Here is a 14,092-nt window from a genome sequence, read left to right on the forward strand (position 1 = left end):
GGTTGCTAAAGCAGGGGGCTGCGATAGGGTCTGATCCCTTCAGTTATCCCTAGAAAATATGGATTTTATATATTGTGATTATAGTGATTGATGTATTTAGCTTAATTTTATGTAGGGCCATTCCCAAAAGTAATCTGCTAAAATCTTACTTAGTTTCAGCATAAGGCATTAGATAATTCTTGTAAGAATTTATCTGGATTCTTTCAGCAGTGATCAACACTATTCATGGATTGTTTTCATTATCATTGCAAAGTTTGTGGGGTTTTTGTTTGTTTGTTTGTTTGTTTTGTTTTGTTTTATCAAGACAGAGCTTCTCTGTGACTTTGGAGGCTGTCCTGGAACTAGCTCTTGTAGACCAGACCAGACTTGAACTCACAGAGATCTGCCTGTCTTTGCCTCCCAAGTGCTGAGATTAAAGGCGTGCCCATCATATTTGTCCAGGGCACATACAGCTCAGACTGTGTTGTCTCAGAGGTAGTTCCTGAGGACTACAAATCTCCTTAAAGAGTCAAGATCTCTTCATAGTATACAAAAGAATTATGAAGAATACCTTGCAGGAATGTAGAATGGCAATCTGCCAGCATGATGTGTAAGTAAGCATTAGGTACCCTACTTTCCCTCTAATTCTGATGTTTCAACTCATTTCTGGATACAGCATCCAGGAATTTTCCTTTTCTTTGTCTTAGTGCATCTCTACCAAAAGGTGAGACAACTTGTCAGTAAGTTCCAATACTTATATTTTGGCAGTTATTGGGGTCAACAGATTTGGAGGTGATCACCAAGGCAGGTGCTCCTATTCCTTCTTTACCAGAAAATACTGGCTACAAAAAAGGGTGTAATTTGGGTTGTAGGATTTCACTTCTCAAGACATGGCCTAAAACTTTTCCACTCCAACTATAAGGAAAAACAAAACAAAACAACAACGAAATCCAAAAGGACAAAAGAGAAAGAGCTGTTACCCTTTGATCATGAATCAACTCCCTTTATATCTGTTACTTTGAACTGAAATCTCAATCCTTCCTAACATTTGTTCTATCATAAAAGCAATGTTTCTTTCATTTTGCAACACCAAACACTCACAAAAACGAGTTTGTTTGTCTTATACTGTAGTAATAAAGGTACTTCCCTTTCATGAGTGTATAGAGATAAATAAGTAAATAAATAAATAAACAAAAGCTTTGGATAGGCTACAAAATACTACTATTGGCAGCAATAGCTAGCCATCATCAAACTATCAATAATAAAATCCGTTCCATACAGTCTAATTCCCATGGGATGGCATAAAAAATTTCAGATGACATCTGTACATCTTGTGACTTACATTACCAGAATAGAAGAATGGACTAGGAAAAATCAAGCCTTTATAATGTGTGGAAATGATAACTGTTGTTCACACATGGAGAAATGTCTCTAAATTATACTGGAAATTAATTGCCACTTCAAGCAGACAGATGAGACGAAAACAATAATGGCAAAATGTACATGTTTACTCCAAATGGAAATACTGTCTCTACTTCCTAAGGACTCTTGATACACTAGCATCCTTTAACTGACCCAGAGACGAAGCAATCAGCATCTCAGCTAAAACATGTGAAAAATTGTGAGGGAACCACTGCCTTTCATCAGTTCTGTCTTCATCTAAATCTCTCTCTCTCTTTCTCTATCTCTCTGCCTGTCTCTCTCTCTCTCTCTCTCTCTCTCTCTCTCTCTCTCTCTCTCTCTCTCTCTCTGTCTTTCTCAAAGAAGTGAGTGTTTTGAAATGACTTACAGATTCTTTTTAGTTTTGTTTTACTTTGTATATCTACAATATGAATGCATGTGCATGCATGTTCACATGTATGGGGACCAATATGCATGTTAATTCACATGTAGAAGAGAGAGGGTGATGTCCTTCAAGCAGATAACAGGTTGGAGAATGTCCTTTCTGGATGACTTGCTTGTCTGAGTCTCTTTCAAGAGCCAAGGCTTTCTTCCTCTGTTTCTTCTAGACAATTTGCTTGGTCTCTGTTTCTTTCAGGACATTTCTTGATCTCTGCTTCTTCCAGGCTGCTGGATGCATATGAGAGTCTTACAGAGTCAAACACTGGTCCCCTTGACTTAATGGTAGCACTTCATTAAGTAGCAACTCACTCCATAGATTTAAGATAATTCTCTGAAAATAATTTAATGGCCTTAGAAGATGTTTATTTAATGTAAACATTAGAAATTCCTTAAGAGTTGATAAAAAATAATTATTAATAGGATGTAAAAACAAAAAATCTTCTGTCCATATTAATGAAATAGTTTTACAAAACAACTGTAGACACTAAATGAGATAAAGCTGATGTTTGACCACACTGAAAATCATGGAGGAAAAAACATTAAGTGTATGTAACACATATCACATTGAGTAATTGAGATGATATGAAAAAGTTTGGAGAATATTTGAAAATCCGAAAAAAATGAAGTTAAATTTTTAATGAAAAAGAAATTCCTATTAGTTCAGGTCATGGAGGAGGTGTAAGGGGAAAGGAGTCCTGATCCACTGAATGAGTTAAGTCTTCTAAGTATATTCTTGACTGGGGAATTTACAGACTAAATTGTGAGGCCTATAAAACAATGAATTATAGTAACTGGTATAGGAAGGATAAGCAGGGGTATCAATTGAATCCTATTCTATGTAAGAAAAATCTGGCTATATTTCAGAGACAATGATGTTGAAAACTATATATAGAAGAAGAAAGAATTGTCAGGACTTTCAGTCAAGGAATATTTAACTCACGTGGAAATGAAGGCCCCAGGAAGAGCAAGCTCTTTCACAGGACATAAAGATCTGCTATGGTGGGAAGAAACAGATCAATTCTTACATCTTTGGTATAAAGATATATGCTCCATGATACTAGGAAATATCTAATATAGGAGTAGTCTTTGTTGTGCCATAACTATTCATGACATTCTACCACAGAGGAAAGAGTGTCAAAAGAAAGAATTCCAGAACCAAGGAGTGATGCTGTAAGCAAAAATTAACAGTGAAGAAATAATGGACTGACTTATGATTTGCATTTAAAATTAACATTCGTGGATATCCAAAGCCAATCCCATTAAAAGAGAAGAAAAAACTTTATATCTAAGGGTGGAACTCCCCTGAGAGTTCTTCTTCTCGATTAGGATGTTTACTGCAATTGTCATTATTATTGTCTTCTTTCTTGTTTATGCAGTCATTTCAAGGAGAGTTTGTTTTCACAGCAGACTTCCTTACATTTTTCTATCACCTCTTTAATGGCATTCTCTGAAGTATTGTAGTGATGTAGATGTGACCATTGTGGCTAGTTTCCCCCCAAGACTACTAATTTCCAGATTTTGTTAAGTTGTGCTTTTTTTCTGAGGTTCTCCATTTTTATATAGAGAAACTTCTTTACTGAAAGGTAGTAGCTACAGTAATTTGTGGGAATAAGGATAAGGTTTATCATATAGTAAGGAATCGTGTTGATCTCTCAGCGTGATGGTAAATTTTCTTCTAATATCCATTATATCATTAAGTACTAGGCAAATTTCCCTCATGTGGAAAGGGATATATATATACAATTAGACAACTGTTCTTACTGTAAACACATAAGCACTAGTTATTGCACCTTTACAGATATCTTCCTATACTTCTCAGTGTTGTGGTTCATATATGTTTCAGCTAGGTAGGAATATCAATTAGTTCCCTCCCTTGTCAACTTGCATATTATTTTTTGAAACTACTTTAGGCTGCAGGAAAGGAGAATTTCAGATTAGATACAGCTAAAAACTCTGAGTCCTGGGTCCTAAGTGTGCACTGCCTTCAAAAATAAGGGCTGAGCTTCAAATTCTGAGAGAAAACCAAGGGAAAGAACAATAATCTATGTGTTTTCAGGAGTCATTTTGACTACCTTGACTAACCTTGTGAAAGGAGATGTCTCATGACTGATACTCGGGATTTTGTAGTCTATGGTTCTTGTGTTCTTGTGTACGAGCATTGCTAGCCCACGCGACATAACTTTAATATACTTAATATAAAATATAACTTTAATACTCACAATATATCGTTATTACATGTGATTAATATATTATGTATTAATTTTATTTTAATATGCTTGATAATTATAAGGCAATTTAATATAAAATATTAATGTGGTTAATTATTATATGATATGAATAATATAGTATGTATAATTTATGTAAGTAAAATAGTATGATTTCTTGAGGTTTTATCCAAAAATTTTGGATGTCTTTGATTCTCTTTCTTCCTTCTTCTGTATTGCTCTCCCTCTCTACTCTCCATTTGGAATCCCTCTACCAAATTTTCTGTTTCTTGCTTCACACACATTATGTCAATTATCTTGTGGTTACCCTTGTCCTACCTGTGATCCCTTTATACTTTTCTGGTCTGTGCAGTTGCTACATGCTCTGTACTCAGATATGATGATTTGGAGATCAGAACCACAGATGAAAGAGAACATACTGTGCTTATAATTTTATCACAATTCTATAAGGTAGGAAATATTAACCTATTATCACCATTACATAGATGACAAACTGCAGTGTAAAAAGGTTATGTAACCTTCCTGAACTCATAAACCTGTTGGATGATATTATCAATATTTAGGCCGTTTTCATTCTGACCCTGGAGCCAAGTTCTTCACCAAGATCTATGCACAACCTTGAGAATTAATTAAAACAAATTCTAAGATTATCTAAAGAAATAAATCTGAAATTGATTAGAAAGCAATATGAGGCATGAAGCTTAGTTAATTCAATTTGGTCGAGCACATTCATAATAAAAAGTTTACTGTTATGTTCCCTCATGTTGGGAAGTCATTTCTTAGTTAATTCAATTTGGTCGAGCACAATCATAATAAAAAGTTTACTGTTGTTATGTTCCCTCATGTTGGAAAGTCATTTCTCCTGGAAGCCAAAATCTCACAGTAAATTCTTAGCTTCAAATTTTCCCAGTAAATTCATAGTGCTGCATTCAAGTGGGATCTAATACTGTTGGGTGTGATCTAACATGAAAGCCTTCTGCCTTTGGAACATTTTACACTGCTCATTATTATAATCCCAATGACTACATCATTTCATTAATAGAGCTTTGTAACTCACCAATTGTTTACTTACAAATATTGGGAAATATTTGTAAATTTTGAAAAAATTATAAGTATTGAAAGATAAAGTGATATCATGGAATTTCTAAGTTAAATATAGGTTATAAATTTGAAGATGGTGTTGAGTAAAGAGCAGACACTTAGTAATCAATGCATGTTCTCCAGAAACAAAAGTCTTTGACTCTTCAAACAGCTTACTGAGTAAAATATTTAAAGGCTAGATATGATGAGTGAGGGTATGATAATTTTCCAGTATCTGTGGTAAAAAACACAAGAGGCTTACTATATAAATAAATTTACTGTAGAATAAATTAATAATTACAATGTTGCCTATAAATATGTCCTCATATGCTATTTATTTAACAAATAATGCTTATAAGTTGCATCCAGGTATTGGTTGTTGAATATTAAAGACAATGGTAAAGCCACAATGTACTTTCATGTTACATAGTTTAGCATCTAGAAGAAGACATTTAAACATTCTTATATCAATTATGAAATTTTATATGCTTTTTATGACAGCTTTAAAGTTTATAACACACATAAACAAGTGGAAGAGAAGTTGCCAGAGAAGTGGGGCCTGGTGATTTCATCCATAAAGTTAAAGAGGAGTGTATTACTTAACCTATTAGCAACAGGAATTAACCAGTAATATATATGATTCTTGCACTGTAATTAAGGATGGTAAAATAGAGATTACAAACACAGAATACTGACAGACTTTATGAAAAGGTTAGAAAAAAGTGGATATAGAGTTTGTGGCAAGAAAAAAATTGTTGCGAATAACTCTAAGTTCCTAGATTGGCCAACTGTAGCTACAGCAGAGATGTTTACTAACGTATGATATCTTTTTAAAGGGCCAGAATCAAGGAAGCCACTATAAATTCAGTTGTTTGAGCTGTGTTTGAATTGTTTTGAACACTGTGTTATTGAAGTTCTGAGATACATCAGACTTGCTTTTGACACATCAATTGAAGATCTAGAGCAGGCTACCTTATACAGTATTACAGGTTGCTAGCATGTGTTTCTGAAAAGTGATGAAATTGAATGCACATCCTATAAAAAATAAAAATTGATGTGGAACCATGAAGAATTCCATCATAATTCCTGAAAATCTTCCTGAAATTGTAAAGCGGTTTAATTTCTATTATAGGCAAGACAAAAAAAATCCAGTTTTGTTATGAAGGGAGTGGATATCACTTAACAAAAGTAAACTTGTTTAAAAGCAAAGCTAAATGTCTTAGAGCAATGACATACACACCAAAAATATAATACATTTAACATGCTTTTTATCCCATTATTGAGTTTTATATATAACACATAGAAGTTCCCATTGCAGACAAAACTTGGGTCTGTATATTTTACCATAAATAAAATGATTAACTACAATATAATATACATTAAAATAATATACATGTAATAGAACTATATATATACATGAAACTATACTATACATGAAAATAAAAAACATGTAATAGAAAAAGTTTATGAAGATACGACTTGATAATAACTTTTTATTTTACAAATAATAAATATGTTAAAATTATTCCAAAAAATAAAATTAATAAGATTACAAAGTGTGCCTTAATAACATAAAGTGACTAACTGAATAAAATTAATATGTTATAAATGAATGCCTGGGAGTTTTCAGAATTTTTCAGAATTAATACACAATCTCCAAAGACTTCAGTTAAACCAAAGACCAATGAACTATGTTCATTTACGCATTTTCTTTTATCATTTAATACAAATGTAATAATGTATGACGTCACAACTTGTGAGATAACAGGAAATGACTTATTACCTGGTGTGTTAGGGTTTCTATTGCTGTGATAAAACATGATGACCAAACTCAACTGAGGGGGAGAGGAATTACTTAATTTATACTTCCATATTACAGCTTATTATTACAAGCAGTACAGAAACTGAAGGCAAGAAGGTGGAGATGGGAATTGAAAGAGAGGCTATGGAAGAGTGCTGCTTACTAGCTGGTTCCTCTTGGCTTGCTAAGCCTTTTTTCTTATAAACCCTAGGATCATGTGTTCAAGGATGGCACTAGTCATAATGGACTGGGACCCCTACATCAATCACTTATTAAGAAAACATTCTATTAGTTTCCTACAGACCAATCTTGTTGGGCATTTTCTCAGCTGGGGACTCACTCTTCCCTAATGCCTGTAGCATGTGCCAAGCTGACATAAGAACTAATGAGTACATCAGGTGTGTTTTGGGAAAATGGTTAACTGAAATAAAATAAAATAGCTCATTAGAAATAAGCAAGTATGAAAGAGAGGGTTAAAGAAACATACCTTGAAGACACATGGACACATAGAAGAGCTCTTAAGAAAACAGTTGAGAAAGAAAAAGGGAAGTCAGATGCTGTTAAGTATCTTTTCTGCTGGAAAGAAATGCCATGACCTTCATGTGGCTCACATAAAAGCAAATTCTAGAGAACTTACTGAACTATAGAAATGAAATCCTTTAGACATCCAGCTTTTCACATCAGAACCACCGCTGAAAGCATTTATTGTTTGTATATTCTGTTTTGGGTATAGCTTAGTTGTAGAAAGAATTCTGAATACAACACCGAGTACATTTTAAAATTAATTCTTTTATAGCTTCATATACTGTATTTTTATCATATTCATTCCTTAACACCTCTGAGATTTACTATCGCTTCCCAAGACCCCTATCACACCTTCATGTGGTCTTGTTACCCCTGCCTTACCAACTGTCTTCAATTTATCCTACCCATATACTCTTGATGGTGGAATCACACAAGGAAGCATGACTGACCGACCAGGAACCATTCCCTAAAGAAGACAGTCTGGATTTTTCAAACCTCCTCATTATAGGTGGGAATTCATGAATCTCTACCCCTGCCATCTAGAATGTGACCAACTTGATCTTTTTCAGGTAATCACAGGTTCTGTGAGTTCCTGAGGGCAGCAGTCCTGTCATGTTAAGAAGTTACAGGTTGTATTCATTCCTCTTTGATCTCTAACTCATATAACATTCCCTCCTCTTCTGTGATTGTCCATGATCCATGGATAGGCGTGTAGTATAGATATTTAATCTGTGTCTGAGTATCCTGTAGTCACTCACTATGAATTTTGGCCAGAAGTTTCATTGTTCATCACCATTCACTGTACAAAAAAATTGTCTGATGATATCTGATTGTCACACTAATGTACAGATAGATACATAGGAATTTAGAGGAATATTTGGTGGTATGTCTATTTAACAAAGTATGTTAGCATGTAAGATATATGATCTAGATCATGGGTTTCTAGCAATAGATTGTCAATAGTAGAACCAGGCATGTACTTTCTCCTATGGAGAAGTACTTACATTCAATCTGAAAGCAGGGAATTACTCTTATAACATTTGTGCCATTATTAAACACAAAGATAAATGTTGCCGCACCAGTTACCATTGCAGTTAAAATGAGTCACATCTAGGCAAGAGTGTTGACTGCCCCATCATACACACCCCAGAAGCCTTCATTATACAGGCTGGTACCATGATATAAAGTGTCCAGGGAGGTAGATTCCTAGTCAGTTTGGTTTCTTTGTATCTTGTGACAGAAGAGCATGTATTTTAAGAAATATGGTCTCATCTTCACCTTATGGTGGGAAAGAAAGAGCCATGGCAATAATCTATGTTGCATTAGGGGGTATCTGTAACATTCTTGACCACAACTTGTTAGGACCCCACATCTGGCACTGGGTTTCTGGGATGAGTTATACGTATGCATTATGTACATATAAACCATAAATATATACATCATATGCATGCACATATACATAGTGGCTTATATATAAATGTGATAGGCTTATTTATGGTTTTCCACAATGCCGTTAGTCATAATTATCATAATTCTAACCTCTTCCCTAGTCTCCCACCCCTGTCCTCTCTTAAACCTGCATCTCAAGTTTTACCTTCCCCTTTCATATCACCTGTTTTCTGCTATGCCCTATCCCACAAAATCAGAAAACACATATTTTAATAGATGTTATCCATAAGAAAGTCAAGTGACTTGTAAAACTGTTTGCCTCTATTTTATGCTTCCAGTTCATGGAATAATGTTTAAAATAACCACAATGAACAGAAATTGCATTAAAATCTCTCTATCCAATCAAGTTCTTTGTCAATAGTAAATTATGAAAAACTGAGACTTGATAACAGTTTCTAAACAACATTACTAAAGCAACTATTAGTATATGATTCTATCCAGGTTAAAAAATAAATCCAGTGGAGAACTAGGATATGCAGAAGGTTAGCATCTAAATAAGTATCTACAGTCTTGAAATAAAATAATTGATTACTGTGAAAAACAGCATGAAAGTTTTAAGTTCCACAGGAAGAAATATTACAACCAATCAAACTAGTAAAACATGTTTCAAACTGATATAAAATTGATTTTTTAAAAATATAACTTACTATACATGGGTTCAGAGTATATAAAAAATGCGGACTACTGGCAATAAAATAAATTTATATAATTATAAAATTCTACCTCCTATAATAGCAACAGGTTCAACTGATTTTGTGGAAAGTTCCTACTACACTTTTAAAAATTGGTATTCTAATATTATTTAACATGATCCAGACTGTACAAAAGCTGGGACGCTTTAATTTTACATTAAAATCATCATATTACTAATTCCCATACCTCACAAAGCAGCAGAGAAGGTAATTAATATACATAATTCAGGGATGTAAAGGTCTGATCTAATGCCCAAGGCTCAATAGATTACCTAGGCCTACTCACTGACACCCACAATCAGGGGGTCTTGATCAGTCCCATGCTGGATTCCCAGGCATCAGCCTGGGATTCAAGTGCTAACCCTTGTCAGGTCAGCTGTTTCTGGGGGGTTAAACCAGCCCAGTCTTAATTCCTTTGGTCATCAGTCCTCCCTCTCTGTTACTGGCTTTCTTGAGTTCAGCTCAGTGCTTAGCCATGGGAGTCTGCCTCTTCTTCCATCAGCCTCTGAATGAAGGTTCTGTTTCCCAGACTCTCTGGCCATCAGCCTGTAGGCTGGCACTCCCCAGATCTATGTCTAAAATCTGAACAAGTTTGCATTCCCACCAGCAATGGAGGAGTGTTCCCCCTTTTACTACATCTTCTACAGCATAAATTGTCGTTGGTGTTTTTGATGTTAGCCATTCTGACAGGAATGAGATGGTATCTCAGAGTTGCATTTCCTGGATGGCTAAGGATGTTGAGCACTTTCTCAAGTGCCTCTCAGCCATTTTAGACTCCTCTATTGAAAATTCTCTACTTAGTTCTTCAGCCCTCTTTTTAATTGGATCCTTTGGTGTTTTGGAAACTTGCTTCTTGAGTTCTTCGTAAATTTTGGAGATCTGCCCTCTGTCAGATGTGGGGTTAGTGAATATTTTTCCCATTCTGTGGGCTGCCTTTTTGTCTTACAGACTGTGCCCTTTGCCTTACAGAAGCTTCTCAGGTTCAGGACATCCTATTTATCAATTGTTGACCTCACTGTCTGTGCTACTGGTATCCTGTTCAGGAAGCTGTCTCCTGTACCAATTCGTTCAAAGGTACCACCGACTTTCTCTTCTAAGAAGTTCAGTGTGGCTGGATTTATGTTTAGGTCTTTGATCCATTTGGACTTAAGTTTTGTGCATGGCGATAAACATGGATCGATCTGCATTCTTCTACATGCCAGCCTCCAGTTATGCCAGCACCATTTGTTGAAGATGATTTCTTTATTTCATTGTATATTTTTAGTTTCTTTGTCAAAGATCAGATGTTCATACATGTGTGGATTAATATTAGGGTTTTCAATTCAATTCTATTGGTCTACCTGTCTATTTTTGTGACAATACCAAGCTGTTTTCAGGACTATAGCTCTATAGTAGAGCTTGAAGTCATGGATGGTGATGCCTCTGGATATTGCCTTGTTGAACAGGGTTGTTTTGGCTATGCTGGGTCTTTTGTTTTTCCATACAAAATTGATTATTGTTCTTTCAAGGTCTGCGAAATATTATGCTGGTATTTTAATGGGGATTGCAATGAATCTGTAGATTGTTTTGGCAGGATTGCCATTTTTACTACATTGATCCTACCTATCCAAGAGCTTGGGAGATCTTTCCATTTTCTGAGGGCTTCTTTAATTTCTTTCTTTAAAGATTCAAAGTTTTGTGATACAGGTCTTTCACTTGTTTGGTTAGCATTACCCCAAGGTATTTTATGTTGTTTGTGGCAATTGTAAAGGGTGATGTTTCTCTGATTTCTTTCTCAGCCTTTTTATCATCTGTATATATTAGGGCTAATGATTTTCTTGAGTTGATCTTGTAGCCTGCCACTTTGCTGAAGGTGTTTATCAGCTGTAAGTGTTCCCTGGTAGAGTTCTTTGGATCATTTATATAAACTATCATATCATCTGCAATAGTGAAAGTTTGACCACTTTCTTCCCAATTTGTATTCCCTTGATCCCCTTTTGTTGTCATATGGCTCTGGTTAGAACTTCAAGTACAATGTTGAAAAGGTATGGAGAGAATGGACAGCCTTGTCTTGTTCCTGATTTTAGAGGAATTGTGTTGAGTTTCTGTACACTTAGTTTGATGTTGGCTGTTGGTTTGCTGTATATATCTTTTATTATGTTTAGGTATGTTCCTGTTATCCCAGATCTCTCCAAGACCTTTTATCATGAAGGGGTGTTGGATTTTGTCAAAGGCTTTTTCAGCATCCAGTGAGATGATCATGTGATCTTTGTTTTTCAGCTTGTTTGTATTGTGGATTACATTGATGGATTCTCATATGTTGAACCATCCCTGCATCCCTGGGCTGAAACCTACTTGATCGTGCTGAATGATTTTTTGATGTGTTCTTGGATCCGATTTGCCAGTATTTTATCGAGTATTTTTGCATTGATGTTCATGAGGGATATTGGTCTTCAGCTCTCTTTCTTAGTTGTGTCTTTTTGTGGCTTGGGTGTCAAGGTTATTGAAGCCTCGTAGAAATAGTTTGGCAAAGACCCTTCTGCTTCTATTGCATGGAATACTTTGAGAAGAATTGGTATAAGCTGTTCTTTGAATTTCTGGTAGATTTCTGCACTGAGGCCAGTTTTTGAATTCTTAATTTCAAAATTCTACACTAACTTTTAGATGTAGTTTTAGCACTCTAAAAATTAATTCTCAAGAAGTTCAGGAACTATATCTTTAACATCTGCAAAATAGTCTCAACAAAATTGTATAATTGCCTGAATTATGAACCCTCAGCATTCTAAAGATGCTATTTCACAGTAAATTTTTTACTTTTAGCCTATGTCAACCACAATTGACCCAATAGATAATGTGTTTATTTTAAAATATCCAAAACCTTTCTTAAATTACTATTTTTATATTACCTGTGTCTGTTTTCATTTTGAAATTGTTTTTTTTTCCTTTGGAGAGGAATATTACATAATGTTGGTATTAGTCTTTTGACTTTTCTCTTTCTCTTTACATGTAAATTTTGATATTTCATCTTTCATTGTAGAGTTCGACGTATTTTGAAAAAGAAATTGTAATTGTTTTCAGGATTTATTTTGTTTATTCCTTCTTAGAGAATATGGTTTGGATTAACCTTTATAAAGACTTTCCTACATTTTTCCCCCAGGAGTTCACTTTCTTTTTATTTTGTATTTTAATTCATCTAATTACTGTAAATATATACAACTGTTAGATAATAAGTAAAATTTTCAACTGTCTTTCATAATATTTGACTTTTATCTTTGACATTATTTTATAAAATACGTCTTTTACTCAGTGATTTCACAATAATACATAAAACTAGTAAGAGTTATTATTTTGGAAGTTATTTTATTTCATTTTACCAACCAACCCCATCTCCCCCTCCCTCCCTTCTCCTATCCCCTATTCCACCCTCTCACTCCCCATCCCATCCTCAGCGGAAACCAGGCCTCACTTGGGGAGTCAACAAAGTCTGAAATACCGACTTGCAGTAAAAGGTATTTTGTTACCCCTTTGGTTTTGATTTTAAGACAGGGTTTCACTGTGTAGCCCAGTCTGTCCTGAAACTCACCTCACAGGCCTGGGTAGCCTCAAACTCACAGAGATCCATCTACCTCTGCCTTCTAAATGCTGGAATTAAAGGTGTGTGCCATCACTGTGCAGTGGAATAAGAGTTGTTTAAGTACATTGTTAATAATAATTTCATCCTCCCAACTTATTTTTGCTGACATATTGTTATCATTTTCTCTGTATACTACAATTACTTTGCTTATAACCTTCTACAATATGATATTTGATATTTCTCAGATGGCAAATTGTCAATATTTTGTCACTCACTTTCTATTGAGCATTTGGTAAGTGTTGGATATTTTACAGTGTCACAATAATTGAAATAATTGAAGGTGTGCCAATAATTGAAAATGTAAAGGCCACTGATGTTAACATAATTTAATTGAATAATGATTGAATGTATCCAATCAAACAAGAAATCTCTGAAACAAAATGTTATCCTTACTTCTGTTCAAGCCAGGTGAGGGTAAGGCATGCCTTAATCATAGCATGTAGAAGGCAGAGGTAGGCGTACCTCTGACCTGGTCTTGACAGAGCTACAGGGAAGTCAGAGATACACAGAGAAACCCTGTCTCAGAAAACCAAACCAAACCAAAACAAAACAAAACAAATCAAAGCAAATCAACCTCTGTTCAAAAAACAGTATTTCTAAAGGCTTGAGGGTGCTTCTAATTGCACTCTGACTCCAATCTCTGGGGATTTGGTATGAATTAAGGTTTCTGTCTTCTTGTGTTCCCTCTCATCTTTCTCTTGTAATCCATCTCCATCCCTATGTTTCAGCTGGAAATACCTAAAAAACACTTTCTACTAAGCACCCTCCAATGGCTACACATGGCTGAGAATAAAGTTGGTGATTCACACTGTCATCCCTGTCCTCCTTCATCATTTCTCCATTCTTACCCTCAGTCCTATAATAACCTTCTACCACAGTAACTACA

The sequence above is a fragment of the Mesocricetus auratus genome, unplaced genomic scaffold (genome assembly GCF_017639785.1).
Source record: "Mesocricetus auratus isolate SY011 unplaced genomic scaffold, BCM_Maur_2.0 Super-Scaffold_6730, whole genome shotgun sequence".
Classification (NCBI taxonomy): domain Eukaryota; kingdom Metazoa; phylum Chordata; class Mammalia; order Rodentia; family Cricetidae; genus Mesocricetus; species Mesocricetus auratus.